The following is a 26,123-nucleotide window of genomic DNA, read 5'->3' as shown; positions in this document are numbered from 1 at the left end:
AAATTATCTAAATTTTCATATGAGTGAGTATAGTGAGGGAGAGAGTGATGGAGAGTGAGAAAGAAGATTAATATAAATTCTATCCTCCATTGCGAGCGTCTGCAGTGTTTGACTTGAGGCTGGGTGCATATGGTAGGGAAGTGCTGACAGCATGAATGATGTAGTTTCGAGGAGCCAGACCATCATCTCATGGTTTCAACTGTCTTAACCTCAGGATTATTATTTATTTATTTTTATAAACTCAGAGCTGCTGCTGTCATGGACCATCATAGCACTCATTTATGAAAGTATATAATCTTTCTATATACTCTGAACACACAGTCTCTTCACCATTCAGTTTACCAATCATTCAGAAACGACCTCAGGGGGGGTCGGTCACAATCCATGTTAAATGAAACATAATCCATAAAATTAACCAGCAATCTTTACTCTGTTCCTGCAGCTCAACCACATTTACACTGCAGTTGTGTTTGCTTTTATGTGTTTGTGCATGCACGTGCTGTGGTGGTTTGGTCTGCCACTCAAACACACATAAATATAGCCATCTGGCCTCAGGCTCACTAAGACATGCCCAATCAGATGGGCTACTGGTAGAAGCCTATGTGGGCGGTGGACCCTCAGCCTGGACTTTGCGAGTCATTTCCTGTCACCGGTAATTGACTGGATGTGCAGAGAGTCCGGAGCTTTATTAGGGTGCTGAGTGACAGACACCATAGGAACCGCTGCTCTAAGAGCTTCACGTAGCTCCCTGATTTCCTGATTTACCCCGGTTTATTGATCCATCACATTTCTCGACTCGTGCAGATGACCTCCAAGAAATTGAGGTTTTGCAGTCTCCCTCAAAATCCAGAGCCATCAATTAAATGGAGAAACTGCTGTGTTGCAGGTAACGCTTGGTGTGATGTTTGGTGAAAGGCAATTTCATACATCGCTGTAGAGCGGGTCACATGGATTATGAAATAATCCTGTTACTTATATGAATTATCGGACATTGTCTTTATATAAACTGGTAATCAAGTACTTATCAAGTATTTATTGAAAATAAGAGGCAATGTGTAAGATAAACTAGGGTACATAGTGCATGTGTCATGTGTTCTCATGTGTCATCATGGCCTGTGTCTCTGGATCCTATGTGTGATTTTATATTTCTTGCTGGTAAGTATGTTGCAGAGATGGCAGTGGTACCTTTTTGTGGTTTTGATCATTGCTTCTGTGTGTTGGTCTCTGTGTGTGAGTGAGTGAATTCATGTGCATCTATTTGTACCTTCAATTGTATTGCCTTCCCATTGGTATTTTAATGAGGCACGCGGATTTGCGTTTGAAGACTGCCATTTCACCCGGACAGATCAAAGTCACATGCATTTATATTGGGCTTTTTTACAGCGTGCGTCGTCACAGAACACTTTTACAGATGCCTGGGACCAGATTTCTAATGAGCAGGCAATGGTTACTGGGCAAGAAAGAACTCCCTGGGTGAATTTAAAGATGAAATTTCACGAGGCCCAAGACCAAGGTAACCCATCCTATTTTGACAGCCCAGCTTCCAGCCTTTGCTCTGATATATAGCTGGTCAATTTAGCTAGTGCGTGAACAGCAGATGAACCGTCCCTAAACTGTAGACATGTGCCAGCATTCAGCATGCAGCTTCAGCAGGTTTATCTCAAAGGGAGGAGTGGAGAATGACCCCAGTCCTGAGGGCTCCCTGAGACGTTGCTCCCTGAGACGTTGCTCCCTGAGACATTGCATTCCACCCACACTCACAAAACTGAGTGAATGCGTGAAGTTGCTGGACGACAGTGTTAACATCTTAGAGTGCCTGAAAGCCTCTCTTGGACAGAAAGCTCACCAAAAGTTAGATTTAAAAATTGGGATTGAGTGTGGGTCCTGAATTAAAGCTGGAAGGCTGTTTCATAACCGAGTGACCTGTATAAGATGAGGCTCTTTTAGACGTACTAGGGAGTAAGAAAAGCCCCACGTTTTGAGTATGCAGTCAGTATTGTGGGTTCTAGTATTCAGTGTGTTCACTCGGATACCATGGACCCAGACCATTTAGTGCTTTATAAGTCAACAATTTTAAACTGGATTTGAAATTTGGAGATGAAAGGACAGGATTAATATGATTAAACTTTCTAGCTCTTGCAAGGTCCCTGGATGCTTCACTCTGTACATGCTGGACTTTGTAGTGTTCAAATAGAGGTTCATTGCAATAATTCAACCTTGATTAAAATAAAGCATGAACAAATTTCTCTGCATCTGAATATATAAAATATATAAAAATATATATCTATATGTTTATCAACGTTACACAAATGGAAAAAGGACATTTTTATTAACATATCTGTGTGTATGAGAGGTTGGAGACAATAGAACCAATGTTTTTTACAACAATCTTGGGTGTAATGCATTAAGATTTATTAAAATATTAGCCAATGTACATCTTGCAGCCATGTGTCAAAACAGTAGAACCTTGGTCTGTTCAGAAGGAGAAAATCATTAATTTTTATTAAGTGTATGGGGCTAATCATATATGTATAATGGCTATATAGCTAATGGTAGCATACATCATAAGAAAAATATGGGACAATTCCTGTTGGACACCATCATTTATTTTGCAAGATCGCAACATTCACTATGTCCACAGACAAACTAATAGGATCATAGGATTTAAACAAAGAGGGTGCTTGCAAATGACCCTATCCAGTAAGATCATGTTAGCTATGGTATCAAATGCATAGTTACCGAAAGAGGGATGCCCTTCATCCAAGGATATCGAAAGATCATTAACTACCTTCGTGTGATTTCAGTGCTGTGATGTGATCTAAATCCAAAATCCAGATCATATCACTGCAAAATAAAGACTCTAATGCTTTATTCCTATGTGAACAGGACACCACCAATTGCATATTTACGTCTTTATTCCAAAATGTGGTTGAGCCATTTTCAGGACATTGCAGAACCCATGACATGATGAGCCAAATCTAAATTTGTGTGTGTGTGTGTGTGTGTGTGTGTGTGTGTGTGTGTGTGTGTGTGTGTGTCTGTGTGTGTGTGTGAAGTGAATATTTAATCCTCTTCATCATTTATGAATGACTCCTTCTGAAGGTCACCCAGAACAAACGCTCTGCTCCTGTCTTGGCTCTTCCACCACTCACCTCAGTGTCACTACCGATATTTCTCCTGCTCTGCTCCGGGCGAATCACCCATGCTGTTACACAGCTTGTCCGTGGTTGAGCAGACAAAATGCTAAAGTTCCTCAACACACTGACGCCGATGCTGTCACCCATAATATCGCCTATTACACTTTCAAAAATGCTCCAAAAACTTTTTTTTCCCCCCCAGTTATTTTGGTGCTTGGCACATTCACGTAATTAAAAAACAACACTCAAGCTATGTCACGACAGGAAAAAATAAACATGTGGTGGTTTTCAAAATTGTATTTGTTTATTTTTTAATGAAGCATAGTGAAGCATAGGGTCCAGAAAACATTTTAGTGGGTAGCAGGAATGTTTAAGCCACCTCAGTTAAGCTGTATAAATGAGTGAATAAACTCAACACTACAGCAAGACTGATTGTGGGGAGCTGATAGCAGGTAAGACATGTGGGGCTTGTTGATGCTAGCCTGATAAACACTTCTCATAATGAACAACTGTCCGTGACAACTAAAGAATTGAACTGAACTCAAAACTTATATGTTTTAATTCCCTATATCATTTCTATTTAAATCAAATGGATTTAATACTTTGTATTTTGTAAAGCAACATTAATTTCCTACAGAATGTGATTATTTACTAAACATTTAATATGAATGATCTTTTCTTGCCTTGCCTTGAATGTTTATGTAGTTTTAAATAACTGCCTGGCATTTGTATATTGGCCGTCAAAATATGTTTCTCCCTGTTTGACAAACAAGTCACTAGTAATAAATTACTATTGTTGCAAGGTAGGAAACCTTTCATTTAATGAAGGATTTTGATGAACAATTGTTGGTTTTACAAAACCAAGATTTATATCCAGTACTTGTATGACATACGTTTGCATATAGTCATATCTTTTGAGTCACACATTCTTTTAGTTTATTTCACAACAGGGTCAAAGCTTCAATAAGGCAAAACTTATTACAAATTGCAAACTGATTTGCCAATTATTGTTGCTTAAACAAGGCTGTGGAATTGTCATTCTTGCAGTGGGTGTCCCCAGTGATTCATTTCTGGAAAAGAAATGGAAAAACCGTGTAGCACAGCGGAAAATAAATATTGGCTATAAAGGAATGCCTAAGAAGACCTCATGGGGAAAACATTTTAAAAAGGGGGCCTGCAATCTTTCATTCCCACCATCACCCCTTTTATGAAGAACTTTCTATTCCTTGAAGCCAGTTCATAGCTTTCTCCAGGTATTTTTGCTGAGGCAGGGGAAATTTGTGCATGCCCATTATGGTAAAGGCATTTGAAAACCTGTGTGTGTGCGCGCGCGCCATCATTGTAAGAAATGTGTTTAGCAAGGCGAGTTTTCCCCCCATATCTCTCCCTTGTGAATGTCCCGTTCCCCTTTTCTGGCAGCGGATGCAAAGCAAGTGTAGGGCTGAACTCAGCAGGGTGTTGCCAGCAATCACATCCTCCCCCCTCAGGGATCCTCTCTCTTAGGAGTCCAGCTAATGCTATATTAGAAAAGCTAGTGGCATGCACATAAAATACAATTTAACCCCTTTCATTTTATGTACATTATATATTTTTTATGTAAATTTGTTAAGTGACGGAAGTGTTTGTTTAATAGCTAGAAATGTTGGAAACATCTATTGCTTTTGCCACTGCTAACGATTGCAGGTGGGGTCCAGTGTACCTCTGTTAGCTCACCTTGATCAACAAAACTGGTAGCTTGGATTTTTTAGATTTTGCTTTGTTTAGTTTGTGCAAATGGGTATTTTATATCACAGACTAATTTCTCAAAAAAAGTGTATTTCCTTAAATAAATACTCAACTGTAATTGACTCACTGGCCACATCTAGGCAGTTTAGTGTTAATCTGCAATTAGTGAAAAATGCAGCACAGAATTTTATCAAAGGGAAAACTGATTTATTATGGTTTTAGGTAAGATGATTATATTTATATAGGACATTTCATACACATCCGTTTCGTCATACTTCACAGTGCTTCACTCAGACATATAAAACCAATTTATACGGTGGCCGTGAAGTGCAAACCAATATCGTTGTGGTTTGCACTTCACGGCCACCGTAAATTTAGAAGTAGGGCTACATGACTTCCAGGCAAACCAGTCAAATGCAAATCCAGTGCTTAGACTGAGCTCAGTACTCCTAGATGGTGTCACACAAAGATGCTAGAACATACAAAGGTCTTCAGACTCTGACAAAATGCTCTTCAGTGTAAATATTTATTTCTGCATTAATTTGTACAAGTGTCGACCTTTATCAACCTTTGCATATTGAAAATCCAGCATCCATGGACCGCATCCCATGGGAGGGCGTGTTTGTTTTATAAGGCCATTTCATGGGATGTTAATTTTCTCCATGTTTTGTGAAGGTCGAGTTAAACATCTGGGTCTGAATTAGCAGGGCCTTCTGCTCCTGTACTTGGAGATGAGGTGCACATCTATGTCCGTGCTCTTGTGAATCAAGTGACGGCACTGGAGTAGATGTTGGTGCACCGTGTGCCAGAAATGATTAGCATTGCTTGGATCACATGGGTCTGTTCACCTTAGGCATAGAAGCCTGTTTTGAGTTAGCAGATGTCATGTGCAGAAAAAAAACTATATCCTGTATGCTACTCTGAAGAACTGGAGTTAAAAAATTGAGGAGCAGCATCATTCAAGATGCAAGGTTATGTGGGGGAGTAAAAAAAGTAGAAAGTAGAAAATTATCATGCAAAGTAACAGTCTTGTTTAATCCTACTGTCAGTTCTGCTCTAAAGGAATCTTTGGGATTGGTTCGACATAAGCAAAGGCATAATGTTGCTATTTAGCCAAGAGAGTAAACCATTCTTGTCATTTTAACAGGGCACACTAAAAATGTTTATTTGATTAGATTTTTTTTTTGTTTGCGTTTGCGAAATATAAAAATATTGAGCTAGTCATTTTACATAGTAAAACTGATGTTCATGATGGATCCCCTGGGCAGATTATCTCCTGTTTGACTGCTTTTGGTAAGAGAACAATGGCTCATCCATAAGCCAGTAAATGAAATGATCAAAACACATTGATAAATCTTGGATTTTTGGCATTCTCCCAAACAAACACCATCAAAGGCAATTCTCACCAGTCATATTAGGATCAGTCTGTGGAAATAAGTGTAAAGTACATGAGAGAGAGAGAGAGAGAGAGAGAGAGAGAGAGAGAGGTGTCCTCCAAGCCATCGATGCATGACAACAATCTGTTATGACAACAATGTAAATATAATACATATATGGGTTTTTATTACTGTGTATATGTAAAAATGTAAATGGAGGGTTAGAAATTATTCAAGTGCCTTGAAGTGGCTGGGAGATGATTCAGCATTCTTGATGATGTGGGTCTTCAGGCTGTGTTTGTAGCCTGCAAAAGTGTCTACTACATGAGCAGGGTGTGGGAGTTTACTCCACCATCTGGGTGCTAGTACAGAGTCTTGAGACACGTGTTCCTGTGTCTCTTGAGGGTCATCCAGATATGACCCACATTCCTGTGTCTTTGTTAGTAGTTGTAACAGAAATATGGCTGCTGAAGTAAGCTCCTTTGGCATGGTAGAAACTCTTTGCTGTTCGGTTTTTGTCTGTGTTAATGTTAGGTTTGTGATTAAAGTTACATCACCATGTGCAGGGAATCCTGTAATGACATGTTCTTCCTCTCAGGAATTAACGTGGCAGTCATGGCTGTTTACAGAGGCAGCTGTAAATGAGCAGACAAATTATTGGGACCTGATCTTAGGAGTTAGGACATGCTTTGTTTACCGATGATGCTTAAGCCAGTTTGAAGGTTCAAGATCAGTTTCTGTTCCAAGTCCTGACGCTTGACATGACTTTTTAATCTTTGATGCAAATGTCACGATAGTAATAATGTTAGTTTTATTATGCAGTTCTTATATCCAAGTGTAAAGTAAATTACTAGAAGGTCTGGTCTGGTTCCACTGGATCTGCTTCTGGTGGTTACACACTGTTAAAATATGAACCTGCCATCTGGGTCTTTCTGAAAGCATCTCTATATCACTGCTGAGTACAAAACAGACTGTTGTGCTATTTAGCTCATTAATTTGCCTGTGCAGCAGAACGTATCGATAACCATAAACCTTTCAGTCTTATGGCACGAGATAACTCGCAGCACAAGTCCGTAAGACACACGAGCGGAGCGGCTAGCTCACGGCAGCGATGGTGGTGGGGCAGAGCCAGCCGAGAGCTCTCCAGCCCAGCAGTGTGAATGTAAATGCACATGGTAAAACAGCAGGGCTGCAGCCTGTCATCTTGACAGCGGTGTGCGTGCCAGCCGGCCGCTTGCTAACAGAGCACGGTTTCAGCAGAGACCAGAGTTATTCTGGATGCAAATGCAAATATGCGTGAGCGCACCATGTCTCAAAAAACAAGAGGATCGCTGAGTATTTGTGTGCGTGAAATGAGATGGTAGAGATAGAATGGCAGATCTGTTCACTTTTGTCTGCAGGCAGCTGATTCACCTCATTCCAACCATTTCCCAGCTGGAAAACACTAGTACCGTGTATGCAGAATACAGGTAATAAATGGCCATGGCATGTTCGAGACCTGGTTGTGATTTGTCATCCTTGGCTTTCAGTGCATTGCCAAAGAAATGCTTAACAAAAGTCTTTGCTTGAGAAATCAACCCGCATTAAACGTAATCTCCTTTAAACTCATTTTTTTTGTTGTTGTTGTTAATAATAGAAGATTAATTAGCAAGCAGACACCCTGCTGTTCAAGCCCACATTCCAACTGCCCCATATCCTCCGTCAGAGAGACCGTGAGTATCCACATCCTTGGTTAAATATATATATAAAAAACAGTAAACCAATCACATGATCAGCAATGGGGTACTAAAATGGATGACTGGATGGGAAGCATAAAACCTCAATCTGGACCCCTCCCGGGGCTGGTCTGTGGAGGATATGGGGATATGGGACAACACCGCAAATGGACCCTTTGTTCTGTTATTTCACGAGGCATGCCAAGGCTCCAGGAGGCTAAAAGACAGGGCAGGCCTTGTTGCAGTCCTTTCCTAATGCTGTTATGTTTGCCTCAGGCAATTCTCCTTAGCCTTGATTCAGATTTCTACAGGCACCTCTTATCCCGGTCCCGTATCATAAAGGATCCCTCGACAGGTAATATAACTCATCCACACCACTGTGAAGGCTAGCATATGGCATGGTGAGATGCTCATATACTACTACTGGCAGGCAGAGGATTTCGCCCTTTGCATCTGATCTCGGATCAGTTTTCTTGCTCTGCATTAAGTTTTATTGCATAAGGAAAGTTGGTTCCAGACCAGTGCATAAGGGCAGCCTAGGATATCACGATCTCCTTAATTATGACTTGTTTCCATCTGATACAAACGCACTCGCCATCCAATTACACAGCTCACTTTTACAAAAGACTCTTCTCAGGCTGCAAATGAGAAACTTCCTTCAGCTTCTCCCAGTCCCTCAGTGTGACTGCTGATGAGAGCCATTTGTCAACAGCGCCCATTCAGAACAGTTGGGGAGGACATGTTATTAACCACATGGCACCCCTTGTATCTATACAGATTAGTGTGGACTTCAGCTAGATGCTGTTTGTATGGTGTTTGGGATTTGGAGATCCAATGTTCACAATCATATTTCAGAAGCACTAAACACTGGAGAGTCTTCAGCTAATACTCAAGATCCTTCTCCATCGGTGACTCCTGCTCTTCTGATTCACTCGCATACATAAACATGTGTCATTAGTGTTCATGCTTTGTTTGGGACAGACCCCAAGAGCCATTTTAAAGCATAACCACTTTAAAGCAGAATTTTATTTTCCCCCCAAGACGTTCCTTGAATCATTGTGAACTCAGAGGGCTGGGCTGTTTTTGACTAATGAACTAGACTCAGTACTGCACTTTCATATCCAAATGAAAATGATGATATGGGCAGTAAAGCTTGGCACTACTAATCAACAACACACAGGAACAAAGCCTAGATCAATGCGTAGATTACTTTTAGATGACTTAAATCTAAGACTTCAACCTAATTCACTCTCACAGTCAAGAATTAGTCACTCCCATACCCCATCAAGACCATATCTCAAACTGACACCAATCTTAAAAGATTAATAATTCTGCTCATGTACTAAATTCAGAATACTGTTTAATTCATGATTCAGGTACCGCGGGGCCCCTGGTCAGGGTTATGTTTAACCAGGGATCTTCTCACATTTGAAGGATGTGGTGTTTTGCTCAAGGCTTTCTTGAACTGTAGTATTTCAGTGATGCGAGAGTGTGATTAATCACAGCTGTGTCGGGTGACTGGTGCTCCAGCAGCTCTAACAACTGTCCGGAAAGAAGATCGACATGTAGCACATCGGCCAATTTTCTCTCATTTTCAATTGCATATAAAAGTCGTTTATAGGAAGCGTGCCCTTAATGGCCTTGAAACCCTAGCGATCACCCAACGAATCTGGACAATAAAGTGCTCATCACTTTGGTCACCCCTTCTTGGCTTGATGAGCTTGAAGATGTAAAAGAGATTGTGAATCTATCAGGCTGATAGAGTTGACGTGCTGGCCGGCGATGGTAGGAATATGAAGATGGTGCCTGGCTGACAAGGGGCTATTAGGCAGGAATCGTGCATCCCAGCGTCCAGCTGAATGCACTATTAGCAGACCAGTAATGAATGTGTGCACTGTGTTCTGCCTACACCCAACAATGAGGGAAGGAAGGGTGGTGTGTTGCATGCATTTCTTGTTTGGCCTAATCTCATCAGGAAACATGACAATGCCACACTGAAGTGAGCACTGGCCTTGCCAGTACATATAAGGTTTTTTTTTAATATATATACCAGGCACTTAAAAATCATTAACACTGCTGATAGGTTATAGGAAAATTTAAAAAATAAGCATACAGTAGCAGTTTAGTTTCTGTCTCTAATGGTTTATCCTCTCAAAAGTCTGGGTCATTATTTATATTCAGAACCTACTGTAAATGGTCACTGAAGTACATTGAGACTAATGTGAAAGACTGTGTGTCCGAACGTATGTGGACATCTGACCATCATACCTATTAGAGCATGAAGACGTCCCATTCCAAAACCATGCCAAAAATATGGAACATATTTCCAGCTCTAACATGGTATAGACCTCTGAGAATACTTCTCACATGATTTTGGAGGGAATATGTGCCCATCAAGCACGAAGTGTTGTCATGACAGCCATCCCATAATAATGAAGATCATTTTCACATTAATCTGTAGTGTGCTCACTGCAAATTCAAACAAAAATACAACAATAAATGAAAACCAGATTATTTTTTTTGCTAATCTCTTCACTAATTTACATCAGAATACCACATGCTTGTTAGTCCGAAAAGTTACAATTAGATCACTGCTGCTACAGACAGTAGTGATGAAAATGGAGCATGCATTAAACACTATCTGTTCTTCCTGCCAGTGTGAAATTATGACACAAATGTTGCATTGCATGGCTTGACTTAAGTTGCATGAATTCAGATCAATCATATATATATATATATTTGATATATATATATATAATGTAGTATGTACCACATATGAAAATGGCTCAAATCGGAATTGAAAATGTCAGATTCATTGTGGTTTTTGCTCTTTACATTACCATCCAATTACAAATGTGTCACATATGGATATGAAAAGATTGGAAAAAGGGGGGGGGGTTGCAATGATGGCAAGAGAAAAAAAATATATAATTTTTTTTTCCCCCCCAAGAAAATATTTCCATGACGCATCACATATCTGCATATCTGAAGTAGAAATGGTTCCCATTTTTAGTTATATTTTTATTAATGAATAGATTTCTTGTACTGTTGTGGCTTGCTGACAGGCGTAGGCAGACTTGATCCCCTGCACTGCAATGTAGGTTAGCTCCTTTTGTTTACTCCATGTACCGCATACACCATGATGGTGGAGGTTTTGCCGCTGTTGGAGCCGAGAGCAGATTTCACTTCCCTTACCTGAAGTTACATCACCCAGTCACACCACCAGACACCAGGTCCACCTGGCTCCACGACTCCCTGCGTTCTTCTCCGCCTGCCGGGTTTCTTCACTGCTACTTAGACTAGAAAGGTAGATAATCAAGTTAATTAAGCTTAAGAATTAATTGTGCCGTTTGCTCCTCCTGCACAAAGTGGACCAAAGATAACGAGGAACTTCAATCTTGAAGAGCCGGCTGTGTAAACAGAGTCCCACTCCCTTACAAGTGTGCTGGACATCCTGCATAGACCATCCAATGGTGGCTGGTCGTGGGAGCCGTAATGCAACATGACACGTTGTTCTAAACTGCTTTGGCTGGTTAGCAGTAACTCAGGAGCCAGTCACTTTTGGAACTGAGTGGAAATGATGGCTTTGAAAGCTCTACAGAGCGTTTTAGCATGAGAGTGGCACTGGTTTACAAACCTAAAGTGCTACTGGTTCTTATGGGCAATCACACTCAGGGATGAGTAGGGTTTCTCTCTTTAGTTATTTGATTTTCATCTATTTCCCATTACATTTTTTTTTGATAATTTGATTCCTGATAGGCTCACTGTTATGTTTTCTTGACCAGCCTACTTTCATCATCAGAAAGCTTCCAGTCTCCCCAAAGAAAGCTGTCAGATTGTAAAAGCAAAGCCACAGGGAGCGTTTGATGCACAGCTCCCCAAGGGATGATGTCACCACTATGAGGTCACCACTGGGAGCCTGGGGGTGTGTCCAACCTGGGGGGTGCAGGCCTGCTTCAAATGTGTACTGGACAGATGGTGTCTGCATTACAGCCTCTCAGAATCTGGTTCTGACAGATTCCAATTGTTCATTACTGTAGTAAGCTTTGTTGTTTTTACGAGCGTGTGTAACGTATGTTCTGGTAGGTCATTCTGGGTTGGTAAATCCATCTGTTTGTGCAATCTGCATGGGTATCTTGATATGGTTAGTGCATGCATGAATAGATAAATGTTAAAAAAGAAAAGAAAAAATAGATAGAGATAGAGAGATTGATTGATTTTACTTAGGTAAGTAGAGTTTTAGAGTTTTAAAGTAACATTTATTGTGATTATGTATTGCCAGGTAGAAAAATGAACATGTAGTGGAGACAGCTAAACGCCATTTCACTGTGACACCCAAAATGGAATCCTTTCCCACTGAACTGAGAAACTGACTCACATCTCTTTGGTTGCATGTAAATTTAAAGACTGATTCTTTACACAGCAACAGGCCCCAAAGGACCCACATCCATAGTGGTGTTTACCTCCCAAAAGCCTACAATGCTGACCTTATGATCTCCTGAGCTTGGGAGAGAGGCCATCTAAGAGAGGCTGGTCAAAACCAACCTTCGTCGAAGGACACTGGGACCACAGTCAGGAAGGACCATAAAGCTCTAAATTCCAACCTTATCTGATCGCCCACAGTTTAAACCCACTCTATGTCCTGTGTTATAATCCAGAGCTGAAGATACAAATATTTCAGAGATCTCTGTAACTCCAAATCTGATCTGTACACAGAATTGGGATTCAGCCTACAGGAACCAGCTCGGCGAATGCAGTCTAGAGACACCGAACTTGACTACCTTCCATACAAGGAAAGATTAATTATTCTTGAAACCAGTATTCAGCATTCCAGCCTTAAGAACAAAGGAGCACAAGACCATTTAAATGTGAACACTGTGCCATGTGGTTGATATAAAGACACAACTTATGATCTTTCATGTATTCAGTATTAAGTGATCTTATTAGAATACGTGTTACTGTATAAACACACCACATTGATGCATATCTATGTATTAGTTTGTATGTTACTCATCGAATGTAATCATTCTCATGTGTACGTATGTGACCTCACATTTATGCCTGTCTGTGCATTGTCATTTGTTGTCCAAAAGTGGAAATTGAGAATGGCTCAATGTGTAGACTAATAGAACCAAATTAGTTCTTGTTTAGGCATAGTATGTAAGACAAGTTATTTAGGAATTCCCTTTTGTCTTCATATTGTGTTAATCTGTCTTCTTTGGTTAAGTCGTTAACTAGACCTGGAAAGACGGGCACTCCTCGCTCTCCCCCTCTCTCTCTCTCTCTCTCTCTCTCTCTCTCTCTCTCTCTCTCTCTCTCTCTCTCTCTTTCTCTCCCCTGTCTGGGCAGAGGTCATGAATATTCATTAATAAAGGCCAATGGTCAATGGCCTGATGAACATGAAAGCGCCTTACAATTACGCCCCTAAAACTTGTTTTAAAAGCCCTAGCTCGAAGCGAAACAATGAGCTTGGCAGCCTGGTAATTTGGGAAGACTTGGAGAACTTCGCCAGAGTCGCCGAGACTCAAAGACTCGAACACGCCAAACCATCGCGACTGTTCGCTGGACTCACGCCGAACACCGCAGTGTCCAGAAGAGCGATGCCAAGAAACCGCAACTAACGCTCTCACCGAGTCCAACAGAAGATTCTTCTTTATTTTCTTTTATTTTCTTTATTCTACGTTTCGTCGTCAAAAGTACTTTTATTTCGTCTAGTCGTTCAAGTCAAGCTCATCTTCTTTCTCAGTCAAGTCATCTGCACAAGTTTGTCTGCGCCCTCAAGCTTCGACTGTGACGTCACCGCTAAGCCTCCGCGACCCGAGCCGTCTCACGTGACCTGCTCCGCAGACCGTAGCCGCCTCAAGAAACGAACCGTGAACGCGCACCGGTTGGTCCGCGTAACCACGTCTCTCCTTCGAAGTAAGACGCTCAGTTCATATGCTGTTTTGGGGTTGCCAGCTGCTATTTCTCCCGGAGTCCAAAATAGTAAATACTGTTACCATTAACCTGCCCAAACTTCCTCTTTCTTCTTTTCTATTCTCTCTCTAAAGACCTCGTGTCCGTCCCTGGGTCCTACGCTAGTTAGGCAAGCCTTAGGATAGTTAAATAAATAAATCTCATGATCCGACAGTTGTTTATCATTCGCTATTGTTGTTTAATTTTATATTCTTTGCTGTTCACTATTATATCCCTGGTTTAAATTAGTAGATTCACATATAGGTTTAGTTTCAATTTGAGCCAAATCATTCATATGCTTTATATCAATTGTAATATTAACCATTTAATAAATGTGGACATTTATTCATCTGGTCACGGTGGTAAATGCATATTTTGGTCGATGGTATTAGGTCACTGCGCGGAACCAGAACTTAACCCTTTAGTAATGAGACTGATCAAACCATATTCCACCTAACTCCGTTATCACAATACTGGTTCCTGAGCAATCAGGATGGTGCCCCGTTCATAATCCATAAACTAACATATGTATCCGCTACATATAATGGTGCTGCCCGTGTGAGGGTTCCGTTGTCATATCTAGCTATTGGTCAGAAATGTACTGCTACCGTTATTAATTATTTCCATAATCCCGTGTCTTTACTGGTTGAATGTGAGCAAATGACTTGTGTTTTATGTTAAATGTTTCACGTCGTGTTTATGTCAGTGAAGCGTCCTTTAAGATCAGCTGTAGCGCACTTGCCCTAGTGCAATTCTGTAGGAAATTTGAAATTTTCTGTAGGAAAAGAGGTAGAAAATTGAAGTTGCGGTTACCAACTTTAAGTTTATATCTCGGTCATAAGCTGAGTTTACGCGGGTACCGTAAATTCTGTCTGAAGTGACCAAGCTCGATATTTCGGGGACAAGGTTCGGCCCTAGCCTGACAACGGACGAACCCTGGAAATACGAGTTAAAGGCGAGAGATTCTTCTTCGCGTTTATCCGAAGTTAATATCTTGTCTTGATGGACACCTTGAGGGAGCTGCGTGTTCCAGCATCTCAAGTCAAAGCCCAAGAGCCACAAATTGCAATTTAATCCTTTCAGGTGGCGCTTAGGCGCACGGTAAATTGTGTATTTGTGAATGCCACAGCGCGGTCGTTGCTCAACGATGAACCCATGGCAAATTAAATATTTATGAGTCTTAATTAACCTTTGAACAAGTAGTTGATATTGTGATAAAATTTGTAACATTGATTGTAATTGTGGAAACGCAGCGGTGCTCTTGCTGTTTTTCTCCTTAAGTGCTGAACTAACGAAAAGATTAAACTAAACTATTGCATCTCTAGACGCGGTCGTCTGAGATCAGTGTACCTCCTTCTGAGGTTAAGTTAAACTGAACGCAAACTGAAGCAGCGCAGAGACCAGCTTGGGTAGGCGGTGCTAAAACACGTCACCTCTGACGTTACTCATTGCCTAGCGGAAAGGGAACCTGTTAGCTGAACTAGCTAGCTGGCCTGCTAAGGCTAGCCTACTGTGTTGTGAAAGCGAACTCTTTGACTCCCTCGCGTGGAAAGCCACACATTGTTAATTAAGTATAATTGTTTAGACAACGTGTAGACACGTCACTGTTGACACGCTCCCCAGTAGGGAGGAAACAATAGCTAAACTGGTTAGCTTTGGAAAGCTAGCCCTCGCCTTTTGAAACGTAGCCTTGTGTCTCCATCGTGCGGCTGCACATGGAATGTCAATACAAGTGAAGTGTTGAAACCGAAATTGCTTTAAATATTTAAATGCCACATGCTGTTTATGTACCTAGTTAAAGTAGTATAATGTATTATACTGTACCATATAAAGCCATTGTATAGAAGTGATTAATATTGAGTTATTAATATTATTGTTGTTTAGATCCACTTTTACCAATTAGTAATAAAGTGACTAAAGTTAATCAACCCCACAATCCTAGACCAAAGACAGCTCAACAGTTCTTGTTTTATAGTATTAAGTGAAATTTTAATTTTAATTTAAATTGGAACTTACATTAAATCCCATATAACCAAATACTTCCCACTTATCTAGTCTTTTAAATAATTTTCTTTTTGTATACACATTTTGTCTTATTTGTTGTTTTAATTCTTTTACTTTTACTAAGTATTACTGAAACAATCATTTAAAGCACATTTAACCATACTTTTATAATCCTCTATTTAGTCTTATACACATATCTGTTTTCTTTTGTTTGTTTTGTTATTTACATACGGGTCAGACCACTACCCACATACGCTAGAAAATCTTGCAATAACTACCTTCAAACACCATCAGATCTAGCTGACCCAATTCAAACTCTAGCAGATAAAACTTAACTCACACACCATGAGTAAGTCAGGTCAGGCAAGCGCCCCAAAGAGAGATGACACCATGAGAGATGTAGAAGTCACCTTGCAGGAACTAACCAAAGACATAGTCCCTGGCTACTTAGAGGAAGCTCAACAAGCTGAACCCACTAGACTAACTGACCTCATGACTGACTGCATAGCATCACACATAACTAAACAACTCAAGGGTCGAGAGCTCACCGAGGTCATAAGCAAGATAGCCCTCCTGACCATCACACAGTTGAAAGCCGCTTATAATGAAAGAGATCAAATGCAAAAGAAGCTCAGCAATGCCGCCCAAATAATTCTCAAAATTGAAGAACAAAACACCCAATTAAAGAGAGATGGCATTGAAGCAGCCGAACTCAGAAATCAGATGCAAGCTGAAATGGATCTTGAGAAACAACAACTCATGTCAGAATTGTCAAAGACCAAATATGATTTGTTAGTGTCACAACAAAATCAGCGCAAACAAGAGATCGAACTTGCAAGCGCTAAGTCTAAAATATGGAATCCACCCCAACCAAGGGGACCCCCAGAGAGAAGTTCCACCGCTTACCGGAACGAAAGACATCATTCCCTGAACCCTGAACAGAGCAGAAGACCTGAGTGGGAAAACCCTTACCCGGAGAAACAGAGTCCCGCGTCCAGCCACCAAGGTAGCCCAACAAGGCATACAGGGCTGCCTACCACACATGCTTTCACTTCAGGACACCCCTCAGTCCCTCCAAGCAGGCCTGGCCACACAGACCTAGCCAGCCTCGGGTCCTCTACAGAAGGCCAGTCGCCAGGAGGCTACCCGCCTCTAAGACCCTCTGACAGAGAGCTGGACAAAATAGCGCGTAACATCATCCGATTCGAACCAAAGCCCAATAGTGATAACGATGTCAGCATGTACTTAAAAGACATTGAATACTACCTGAGAAAATTCCCCTGCGCCACTGTAGATGACAAGGTGTACCTCATAAAGGTGACATCTAGCAGGGAGGTCAGTAGCTTCATCGAACGTCAGTCTCTCCAGATAAGAGCAGACTATAACCTGCTCTGCCATGCATTAGAAGACGAATTCTCCAACCATTTACATCAGACGGGATTGATAGCCGCTATGGAAACAAAACAGCAAAGGCAGGAATCACCTCAACAATACTATTCCCGCCTCCGTCAGGCCTACTTTGGGTCTCGCAATGAACCTGGAATGGAGGAAGACATGAACTTCAAGACATTATTTGTCCACAACCTCCATCCCAATACTAGCCACCAGCTAGGAGTGGCAGCCTGTCCTCAAACACTATCTAGCCGACAGCTTCGTAATCTAGCCATTAAGGGTTTCATCAAACATACCCAAAAGCGGTCCAAACCTCCAAAGGTCCAGAACTCAGATTCCAAACTCCCACGGTTGGAGCTTGAAGAGGCCCCAGGTTTGGAGCCCTCAGGCTCGTCCCTGACCCATGAGGCCAGAGGACGCCCCCAATACCGAACACCTGACGAAGGCCACGGACACTCTCAATCCCGCTGGATGGATCAAAACAGAGACCGGTCCAACTCTACTACCAGTCGAAGCTCCTCCAGAGAGCACCCAGCTATGTTCTCAGACCCTCACAACGGAGAACAAACTCACAGCAACTACAGAGGGAACAACACCCTTCCAAAGATGAAATCATATTCACACAACAAGCCACAATATGATAGTCATCCAGGTCAAACTGAGGAAAGGCATGGTAAAACTCACTGCAAAATAGATCTCCAGCCCAGAGATAAAGCCACTGACAACAACAACTCCCTTGGAAACATTAGCCAAGAAGACCTAGAGTTCATCAAACGAATAGCGGGAACCCTTCAAGCCACTAAAGCCCCTAAGGTTGACCCACTCTCCGTCACAGCGTTGAATGAAGAAAGTCCCAGACCACAAATTCATCCACAACGCCAGAGAGCAAAACAAGAACTCTACAAAAATTCCAGTGAAACAGAGATCAGGCCTTATTGCCCACCAACTCCATATGGTGGGGGGAAGACCACTAATACCCCCCCTCAAGAAGAGGTGAACTCCACCCCTCATAAGACAGTATTAGTTGTACAATTAGACCCAAAAGAAAGACTCGGCCAGGAGGATCCCTCCATCATCCAAGGTGAACCTCCATTCCAACAGTTCCTAGGCCATCTCAGTGAGAAAGGAGCTGCACGCAAACTCCACCTGTCAGTGAAGTTAGAAAATACATTAACTCAGGAAGCTCTGTTAGACACAGCATCTGACCTCACCTTGATGTCCACCACTCTGTTCCATCAGGTTAAAGCCATATCCAGGAAAGCTAACAAAGAGCTACAGCCTCAAAGTTACCCCCTGAATGTCCAACCCTACTCACATACAAGCATAGCAATGGACAAAATAGTCTGGATTCATCTGACTATTGGCCCAATGAACCTCGTTCACCCAGTTCACATTTCTCCCCTGGAGACCATCCCCTTTCTCATTGGCAAGGATCTCCTTAACCGATTCAAGCCACTGATTGATTCCAAACAGCTAAAAATCTGGGCACAAGTCCGGGAACCATTACCAGCTTCCCTACCCAGTCCCTCGTCAGTGTGCCACACATTTGAGATACAAGCCACAATACCTGGCCACCTCTGGGAGCCGCCAGGCATCACAGATATAAAACTGATTAAACCGAAACAAGACACTCCACGGCCTACCTGGCCCCCTAACAAGTGTCTCGCAAATCAAGACACCTTTCCAGGTGACCTAAAGACAACTGCAGGAAAAGAAGAACACTTGCAGCAAGTCATCAATATGGTTCCATCTTCAACAGAACTTACAGGGGGGTCTCTAGAACATCCATGTAGTCCAGGGCAAGACCTAGATGCAGATGCCACAGACTTTTCCCTCCCTCCCGACCCATCAGTACTGGTGGGTACGAGGTCACAAACAGAACCATCAATCCAACTCAAGTCTGCATCAACTCAACCTGCATTGTCAGATTCAGATCTCCTCGCCTTACAGGCCCAAGATCCGGCTGATCACAAAATGGTTCTTTACCTCTCCGATTCCCTGACACATGACATTCTAGAACCTGACAGTAAGACTGTTCCTGACCTTAGTGACTTGTTTAGTGCTAGATCCTCACTCCGTCTAGTCAAGGGCCTGCCTACGTATGTCTCCGAGGCCCTCACTTCACCTGCGCTCGTGGTCCCTCGAAGCCAAAGGGGGGAAATGCTGATCCATGCCCATGACTCTCCATGTGAAGGCCACAAAGGAGTTAAGGCCACACATCAAGCACTGCAACAAGCCGCCTACTGGCCTGGCATGATAAAAGATGGGATAAACCACATCAAAGACTGCCTGGTATGCCACCAGATTAAGCCCTCAGTTTTGACTCACAGAGCCCCAAGACAAAAACAAGGACTAACCTCTCTGTGGTCAAACCTCCACAAACGCCGCAAGGCTACATTCACATTTGCACAACAACATCTCAGAAAGAGTGCTAGAAGACGCAAAGCTTATTATGACGTCAAAGCATCCCAACATGAGTTCCAAGTGGGGGACAAGGTGTGGTCCTCTGGGTTCGTCACACCTACAGGCAGGGCCAGACAATGCACAGAGAAATTAGCTCATAAGGCCTATTCACACTACACAGGGCCCTACACCATCACTGACAAACTCTCCCACCAAATCAAACTTCCTCCAGAAAGGGGGGACCCAACTTTATTTGGGCTCACCACGATCAAATCAAAGCCCATAAGACCACCTTAGAGAACAAACAACTAAAGAAAGAAATCCCATAGAGCTATCTACAACTCTTCATCCATACTCTACTCTGGCCATTATGTCACCCACAATGTGTGCTAACCAAGCTGTCTTTGTGCTCTAGACACTTAGTGGGGGTGAACCCTAAGGTGACCCTTAGCCCAACATGTAGTTAAATAGTTAAACAACGTATGATATGCATAAGCTTAACGATGTACAATTATCTCAGTAGGATGACCTGGCTGAGTGCAGTCCTGAAATTCAGCTTTATAACGACCTCACTGTCTTAGTGCTTAACACCTACAGCATCGTTTTAAATAAGACCATATGAACAGCTAATATGCTTCTCTCTGTCCTACATGTTGATGATGCTCACACCCAACTGGTAAACACACTTATTTCAGACATGTGGCGTGGAATCCGCACTTCTGTTGATAGCTCTGCTAGGGGAAGAACCCCTCCATATTTAGTACCTCTCTTTTTGGTACAACACAATTTGACCAAAGCTACTAAAGGAACCTCCACAGATTTGTGGGCTCACTTTGCCTATACTTTAGGTGGTGTGGTTCTAATATATGGCAACCCTCAAGATAGGGAACCAATCTCCCTAGTTAACTTACCCATAGTGTTTACAGAAAACCTCTACCAAATTTACTCTTCCAAATTATGCATGGGTACGTAAGTCAAAGACATCCACTACCGTCCAAATCGTTTATACGTGATAGTACTAATGGTATTCGTGGCCTCTGATTTTTGATGAACAGTGCGCAGTGCCCTGTCACCGTCACCTCTAAAGCCTCCAAAGCTATACTGCATGTCGGAGATTTGGCTCTGTATCAGTTAAACCCTGATCAATATGAAAGTGAAATAGAAATAACTGACTTCTTTGCGAAACACCGCCTAGAACTAGAAACACAGACCCTTACATGTATGAAGGTACCCAAGTGATTGACTTGACCCCAGTAGGAAATGTATTGAAGGAAATCGCGTCCCTACCTATCGCCCCTTTTCAACCTATCTCCTATTCCTGGTCAACCCCAGACACCGTACTAGCCACCGTTGTGGGGTTAGGATACGTGTTAGTTTTAATATAGCCTACTTCTACCTAATGCGAACTCGGATCCTGCAAACCCAGTTAGACGAATGTACCAGCCACCTAGTCAAGTTTGTCAGACGCAAAGATCCTTACCCTGGCAGTGACCAGGGGGAAGATGAGCTGGATAAGGACCTAGTTCTCCTAGAGTTACCCTTGTAGTGCAAGATAAGGATAATGTCATACTAGTTAGCCCAACCTATTACTTATATGATTTCTTTATCTTTCTCTTCTCTTCATGAGGCAACCCCAATAAAGCATGTGAATGTTGGTGTCATGTTATGCTCTGCATCCTTCAGCTCTCTCCATCTTGTGGCATGCCACCCACTATCGTGGATGCCCTACCAAGTGGGGGATATGTAGTGGAGACAGCTAAACGCCATTTCACTGTGACACCCAAAATGGAATCCTTTCCCACTGAACTGAGAAACTGACTCACATCTCTTTGGTTGCATGTAAATTTAAAGACTGATTCTTTACACAGCAACAGGCCCCAAAGGACCCACATCCATAGTGGTGTTTACCTCCCAAAAGCCTACAATGCTGACCTTATGATCTCCTGAGCTTGGGAGAGAGGCCATCTAAGAGAGGCTGGTCAAAACCAACCTTCGTCGAAGGACACTGGGACCACAGTCAGGAAGGACCATAAAGCTCTAAATTCCAACCTTATCTGATCGCCCACAGTTTAAACCCACTCTATGTCCTGTGTTATAATCCAGAGCTGAAGATACAAATATTTCAGAGATCTCTGTAACTCCAAATCTGATCTGTACACAGAATTGGGATTCAGCCTACAGGAACCAGCTCGGCGAATGCAGTCTAGAGACACCGAACTTGACTACCTTCCATACAAGGAAAGATTAATTATTCTTGAAACCAGTATTCAGCATTCCAGCCTTAAGAACAAAGGAGCACAAGACCATTTAAATGTGAACACTGTGCCATGTGGTTGATATAAAGACACAACTTATGATCTTTCATGTATTCAGTATTAAGTGATCTTATTAGAATACGTGTTACTGTATAAACACACCACATTGATGCATATCTATGTATTAGTTTGTATGTTACTCATCGAATGTAATCATTCTCATGTGTACGTATGTGACCTCACATTTATGCCTGTCTGTGCATTGTCATTTGTTGTCCAAAAGTGGAAATTGAGAATGGCTCAATGTGTAGACTAATAGAACCAAATTAGTTCTTGTTTAGGCATAGTATGTAAGACAAGTTATTTAGGAATTCCCTTTTGTCTTCATATTGTGTTAATCTGTCTTCTTTGGTTAAGTCGTTAACTAGACCTGGAAAGACGGGCACTCCTCGCTCTCCCCCTCTCTCTCTCTCTCTCTCTCTCTCTCTCTCTCTCTCTCTCTCTCTCTCTCTCTCTCTTTCTCTCCCCTGTCTGGGCAGAGGTCATGAATATTCATTAATAAAGGCCAATGGTCAATGGCCTGATGAACATGAAAGCGCCTTACAATTACGCCCCTAAAACTTGTTTTAAAAGCCCTAGCTCGAAGCGAAACAATGAGCTTGGCAGCCTGGTAATTTGGGAAGACTTGGAGAACTTCGCCAGAGTCGCCGAGACTCAAAGACTCGAACACGCCAAACCATCGCGACTGTTCGCTGGACTCACGCCGAACACCGCAGTGTCCAGAAGAGCGATGCCAAGAAACCGCAACTAACGCTCTCACCGAGTCCAACAGAAGATTCTTCTTTATTTTCTTTTATTTTCTTTATTCTACGTTTCGTCGTCAAAAGTACTTTTATTTCGTCTAGTCGTTCAAGTCAAGCTCATCTTCTTTCTCAGTCAAGTCATCTGCACAAGTTTGTCTGCGCCCTCAAGCTTCGACTGTGACGTCACCGCTAAGCCTCCGCGACCCGAGCCGTCTCACGTGACCTGCTCCGCAGACCGTAGCCGCCTCAAGAAACGAACCGTGAACGCGCACCGGTTGGTCCGCGTAACCACGTCTCTCCTTCGAAGTAAGACGCTCAGTTCATATGCTGTTTTGGGGTTGCCAGCTGCTATTTCTCCCGGAGTCCAAAATAGTAAATACTGTTACCATTAACCTGCCCAAACTTCCTCTTTCTTCTTTTCTATTCTCTCTCTAAAGACCTCGTGTCCGTCCCTGGGTCCTACGCTAGTTAGGCAAGCCTTAGGATAGTTAAATAAATAAATCTCATGATCCGACAGTTGTTTATCATTCGCTATTGTTGTTTAATTTTATATTCTTTGCTGTTCACTATTATATCCCTGGTTTAAATTAGTAGATTCACATATAGGTTTAGTTTCAATTTGAGCCAAATCATTCATATGCTTTATATCAATTGTAATATTAACCATTTAATAAATGTGGACATTTATTCATCTGGTCACGGTGGTAAATGCATATTTTGGTCGATGGTATTAGGTCACTGCGCGGAACCAGAACTTAACCCTTTAGTAATGAGACTGATCAAACCATATTCCACCTAACTCCGTTATCACAATACTGGTTCCTGAGCAATCAGGATGGTGCCCCGTTCATAATCCATAAACTAACATATGTATCCGCTACAAACATGTCCAGTACATCTGTCATTATGGTTAATGTCTAAATTTGAGTGGGATTGCTACACATGATGGAGTCAGGTAGGGGTTTGGGTTGCACTACAATACAATCTAACACACCTTGTTGCCTTAATGGTAGACACTGGCTGAACAGCAGAAGGTATCATGTTCCGAGAGCCACTTTGTATGAGGAGTGGGTGGGGGAGGGGCTCTGAGTCACGCGCTTCTTCTAACGAAGCACAAAGCATGAACCAGGACAGTAAGAGTCACTCATTTACTTCCTCACAGCCAGTTTGTCTTCTCTTTGCGGTTGCTTCCTTTCTGCTGTCTCCACACGCGCCTGCTGTGCCTCTGTTTACCCCACTCCTACATATTACCCGTGCACTTTCACAGGTGACTTTCATCTGACCCTTAAACGCCGCCTCCAGCCCCACCCTAATCCCACTTTCCCGTGCTACGCACAGGCCGGTGCTGCCGTAATCTCCCCCCTCATTCCAGGCTTCCCGATGGCACGCGGACGTGCCCACTACACTTGCGTTCAAGCTGCCCTCACTGCAGCACTTGTCTGTGAGAAGGTGCTTATGCCTTATGCAACAGCAGATCGGAGCAGCTGGGTTAAACCTGTGCTTTAAAGAGGAACAGCATCTCCATTTGACGTACTGCAATTCAACATCATAATGTCTTCATAACATTATTTGCTGAGCTGATGGTCAATATCCATGTACCTATTATAAAATTATTTAAAAGGCTGTATAGTGTAGTCTAAAGGAAAGGAATATACAGACCTCATCTGTGATATTTCACTTGTCACTGTAAAAATAAATAAATGAAACTGTATAATGGCTGTGGCATCAGATGTGGAAGAAGTCTCTGCTAATGACTGCGTGAAATAAAAAAAGGGTCCCACTCATGTTCTTTCATTCCTCATTTATTCATAATGGGCAAACATGTTTAATGCTTGAGGACTGGTACACGCTCTCACACACATTAACACGTGTAACACCGTGAACATATGTATGTCACATTCGTTATGGCTTCTGCCTGATCCCCAGCAGATAAATAAAGACAAGAATAGAGCAGGAAATGTTCAGCGAGCACGGTTTTAGTTCCACAGGCCGTGTCTGGTGTTAGCTGTTATTCCGCATGTCCCTGTGTAACTAAGTTAGGGAGTTGATCATTATGCATGGATGTACTATGCAGTAATAACCATGCAATATGCCTCTCTGTGCAATTTATTTATTATTGTATTGAGTGTATTCTTGCGTGCATGCATGTGTGCACATCTGCAAAGCAATAAATAGCCTACAGCGTGATGCATATATGATAGATATCAAAACAAGGCTGCCCTTGGAGAGAGCCAGTCTGAATTTACACCCAGCCCTACTAAAGTCTGTGAAGTCCCTTTGAATGTCAGTCACCCTGTCCCTGTGATTGAAACGTTCTTGATGCATCACTGGTAGCAGCGTGGTTCAGCATGGCAAACATCCTGGAGGTGCAGTGGCTGATTCAGACTCCAAGGTGTGTGTGTGTGTGTGTGTGTGTGTGTGTGTGTGTGTGTGTGTGTGTGTGAGAGAGAGAGAGAGAGAGAGAGAGAGAGAGAGAGAGAAAGAGAGAGAGAGTGCGCGCTTGCGTTTGTATATTATGTATGCGCTTTCTTCTGTTTCACTTTGTTTATTCAATATTTTTTCACTAACATCTTGTGCAGTGTTACTCGACGTTTGGCAGCACTGTGTCTAAAGTAGTTGTTACGGTCGACATGGTGACTAAAAGGAAAATAACTTAGTCCATTCAGCTCTGTCCTGCTCTTACACTCGCCCCGCTGAGCAGCCGCACTTTCCCAAGCGCGGCGCCGGGGAGCACTATTTGGCAAAGCCGCGGCAGGCGTGATATTCGTCCCGGCCGATACTAGGTTGCGCTCGGCCGCGACGCACTGCGCATGCGCCGCCGAGTGGGCTCCTGCGATTTGACAATTCGGCACCACAAGGTTCACTATATCGCAAGGAGAGGCGTTCTCCGCGTCGCTGCGCAGTGCGCGCGCACACTCGGCACCTGCTTCCTCTGTGGCTGGAGCGTCGGTGGGAGGGGTCACTATTTGGCAGGGAGCGGCGGAGAGACGAGCGGTTCCGAGACACAGCAGCAGCGCGTGGATTCATCCTGGTCCCATCACTTTATTAAAACACAAGCCAAGCGGGAGGATTGTGTTGGAGCTGCAGGTCCAGAGCGGAAATACGCGTTAGTGTGACTCTACTTGGAGGTTTACTGGTATAGCAGGGCTGTCATCTTAGAAGGTAAGACGCGTGAAGACCACACCGCTGTAGGAGCTGTCAGCCAGGCGAGGATCACACACATTTAGTCCCGTTTACAGCCTCATTGGGCTCGGGGACGGCACATCCCGCTCGGTGTGTGTGTATCCATCACACTGCGCTCATAACCTTTCTTTATTCCCGAGCGTGTAGTTGCGCGCGCCAGCGACCCGTTCTGGCC

At 42.8% G+C, this 26,123-nt stretch overlaps 1 protein-coding gene across 3 annotated transcripts in view; it reads left to right on the top strand.

The window, feature by feature from the left end:
* ctnna2 (catenin (cadherin-associated protein), alpha 2) overlaps nt 1-26,123 on the top strand; it is a 334,212-nt gene that overhangs the window by 91,888 nt on the left and 216,201 nt on the right. Inside the window, exon 1 of one of the 3 annotated variants that reach the window (XM_077015550.1) lies at nt 25,643-25,927. The exons of the other annotated variants lie outside the window; for them this stretch is intronic. The gene's annotated coding sequence lies outside the window, so the exon portion shown is untranslated. Of the gene's footprint in view, nt 1-25,642; nt 25,928-26,123 lie in introns of those variants that run through there. 3 annotated transcript variants of the gene reach the window in all.

Source organism: Brachyhypopomus gauderio, chromosome 1 (assembly GCF_052324685.1).
Source record: "Brachyhypopomus gauderio isolate BG-103 chromosome 1, BGAUD_0.2, whole genome shotgun sequence".
Taxonomy (NCBI): domain Eukaryota; kingdom Metazoa; phylum Chordata; class Actinopteri; order Gymnotiformes; family Hypopomidae; genus Brachyhypopomus; species Brachyhypopomus gauderio.
This window is presented reverse-complemented; position numbering and strand designations above follow the sequence as displayed.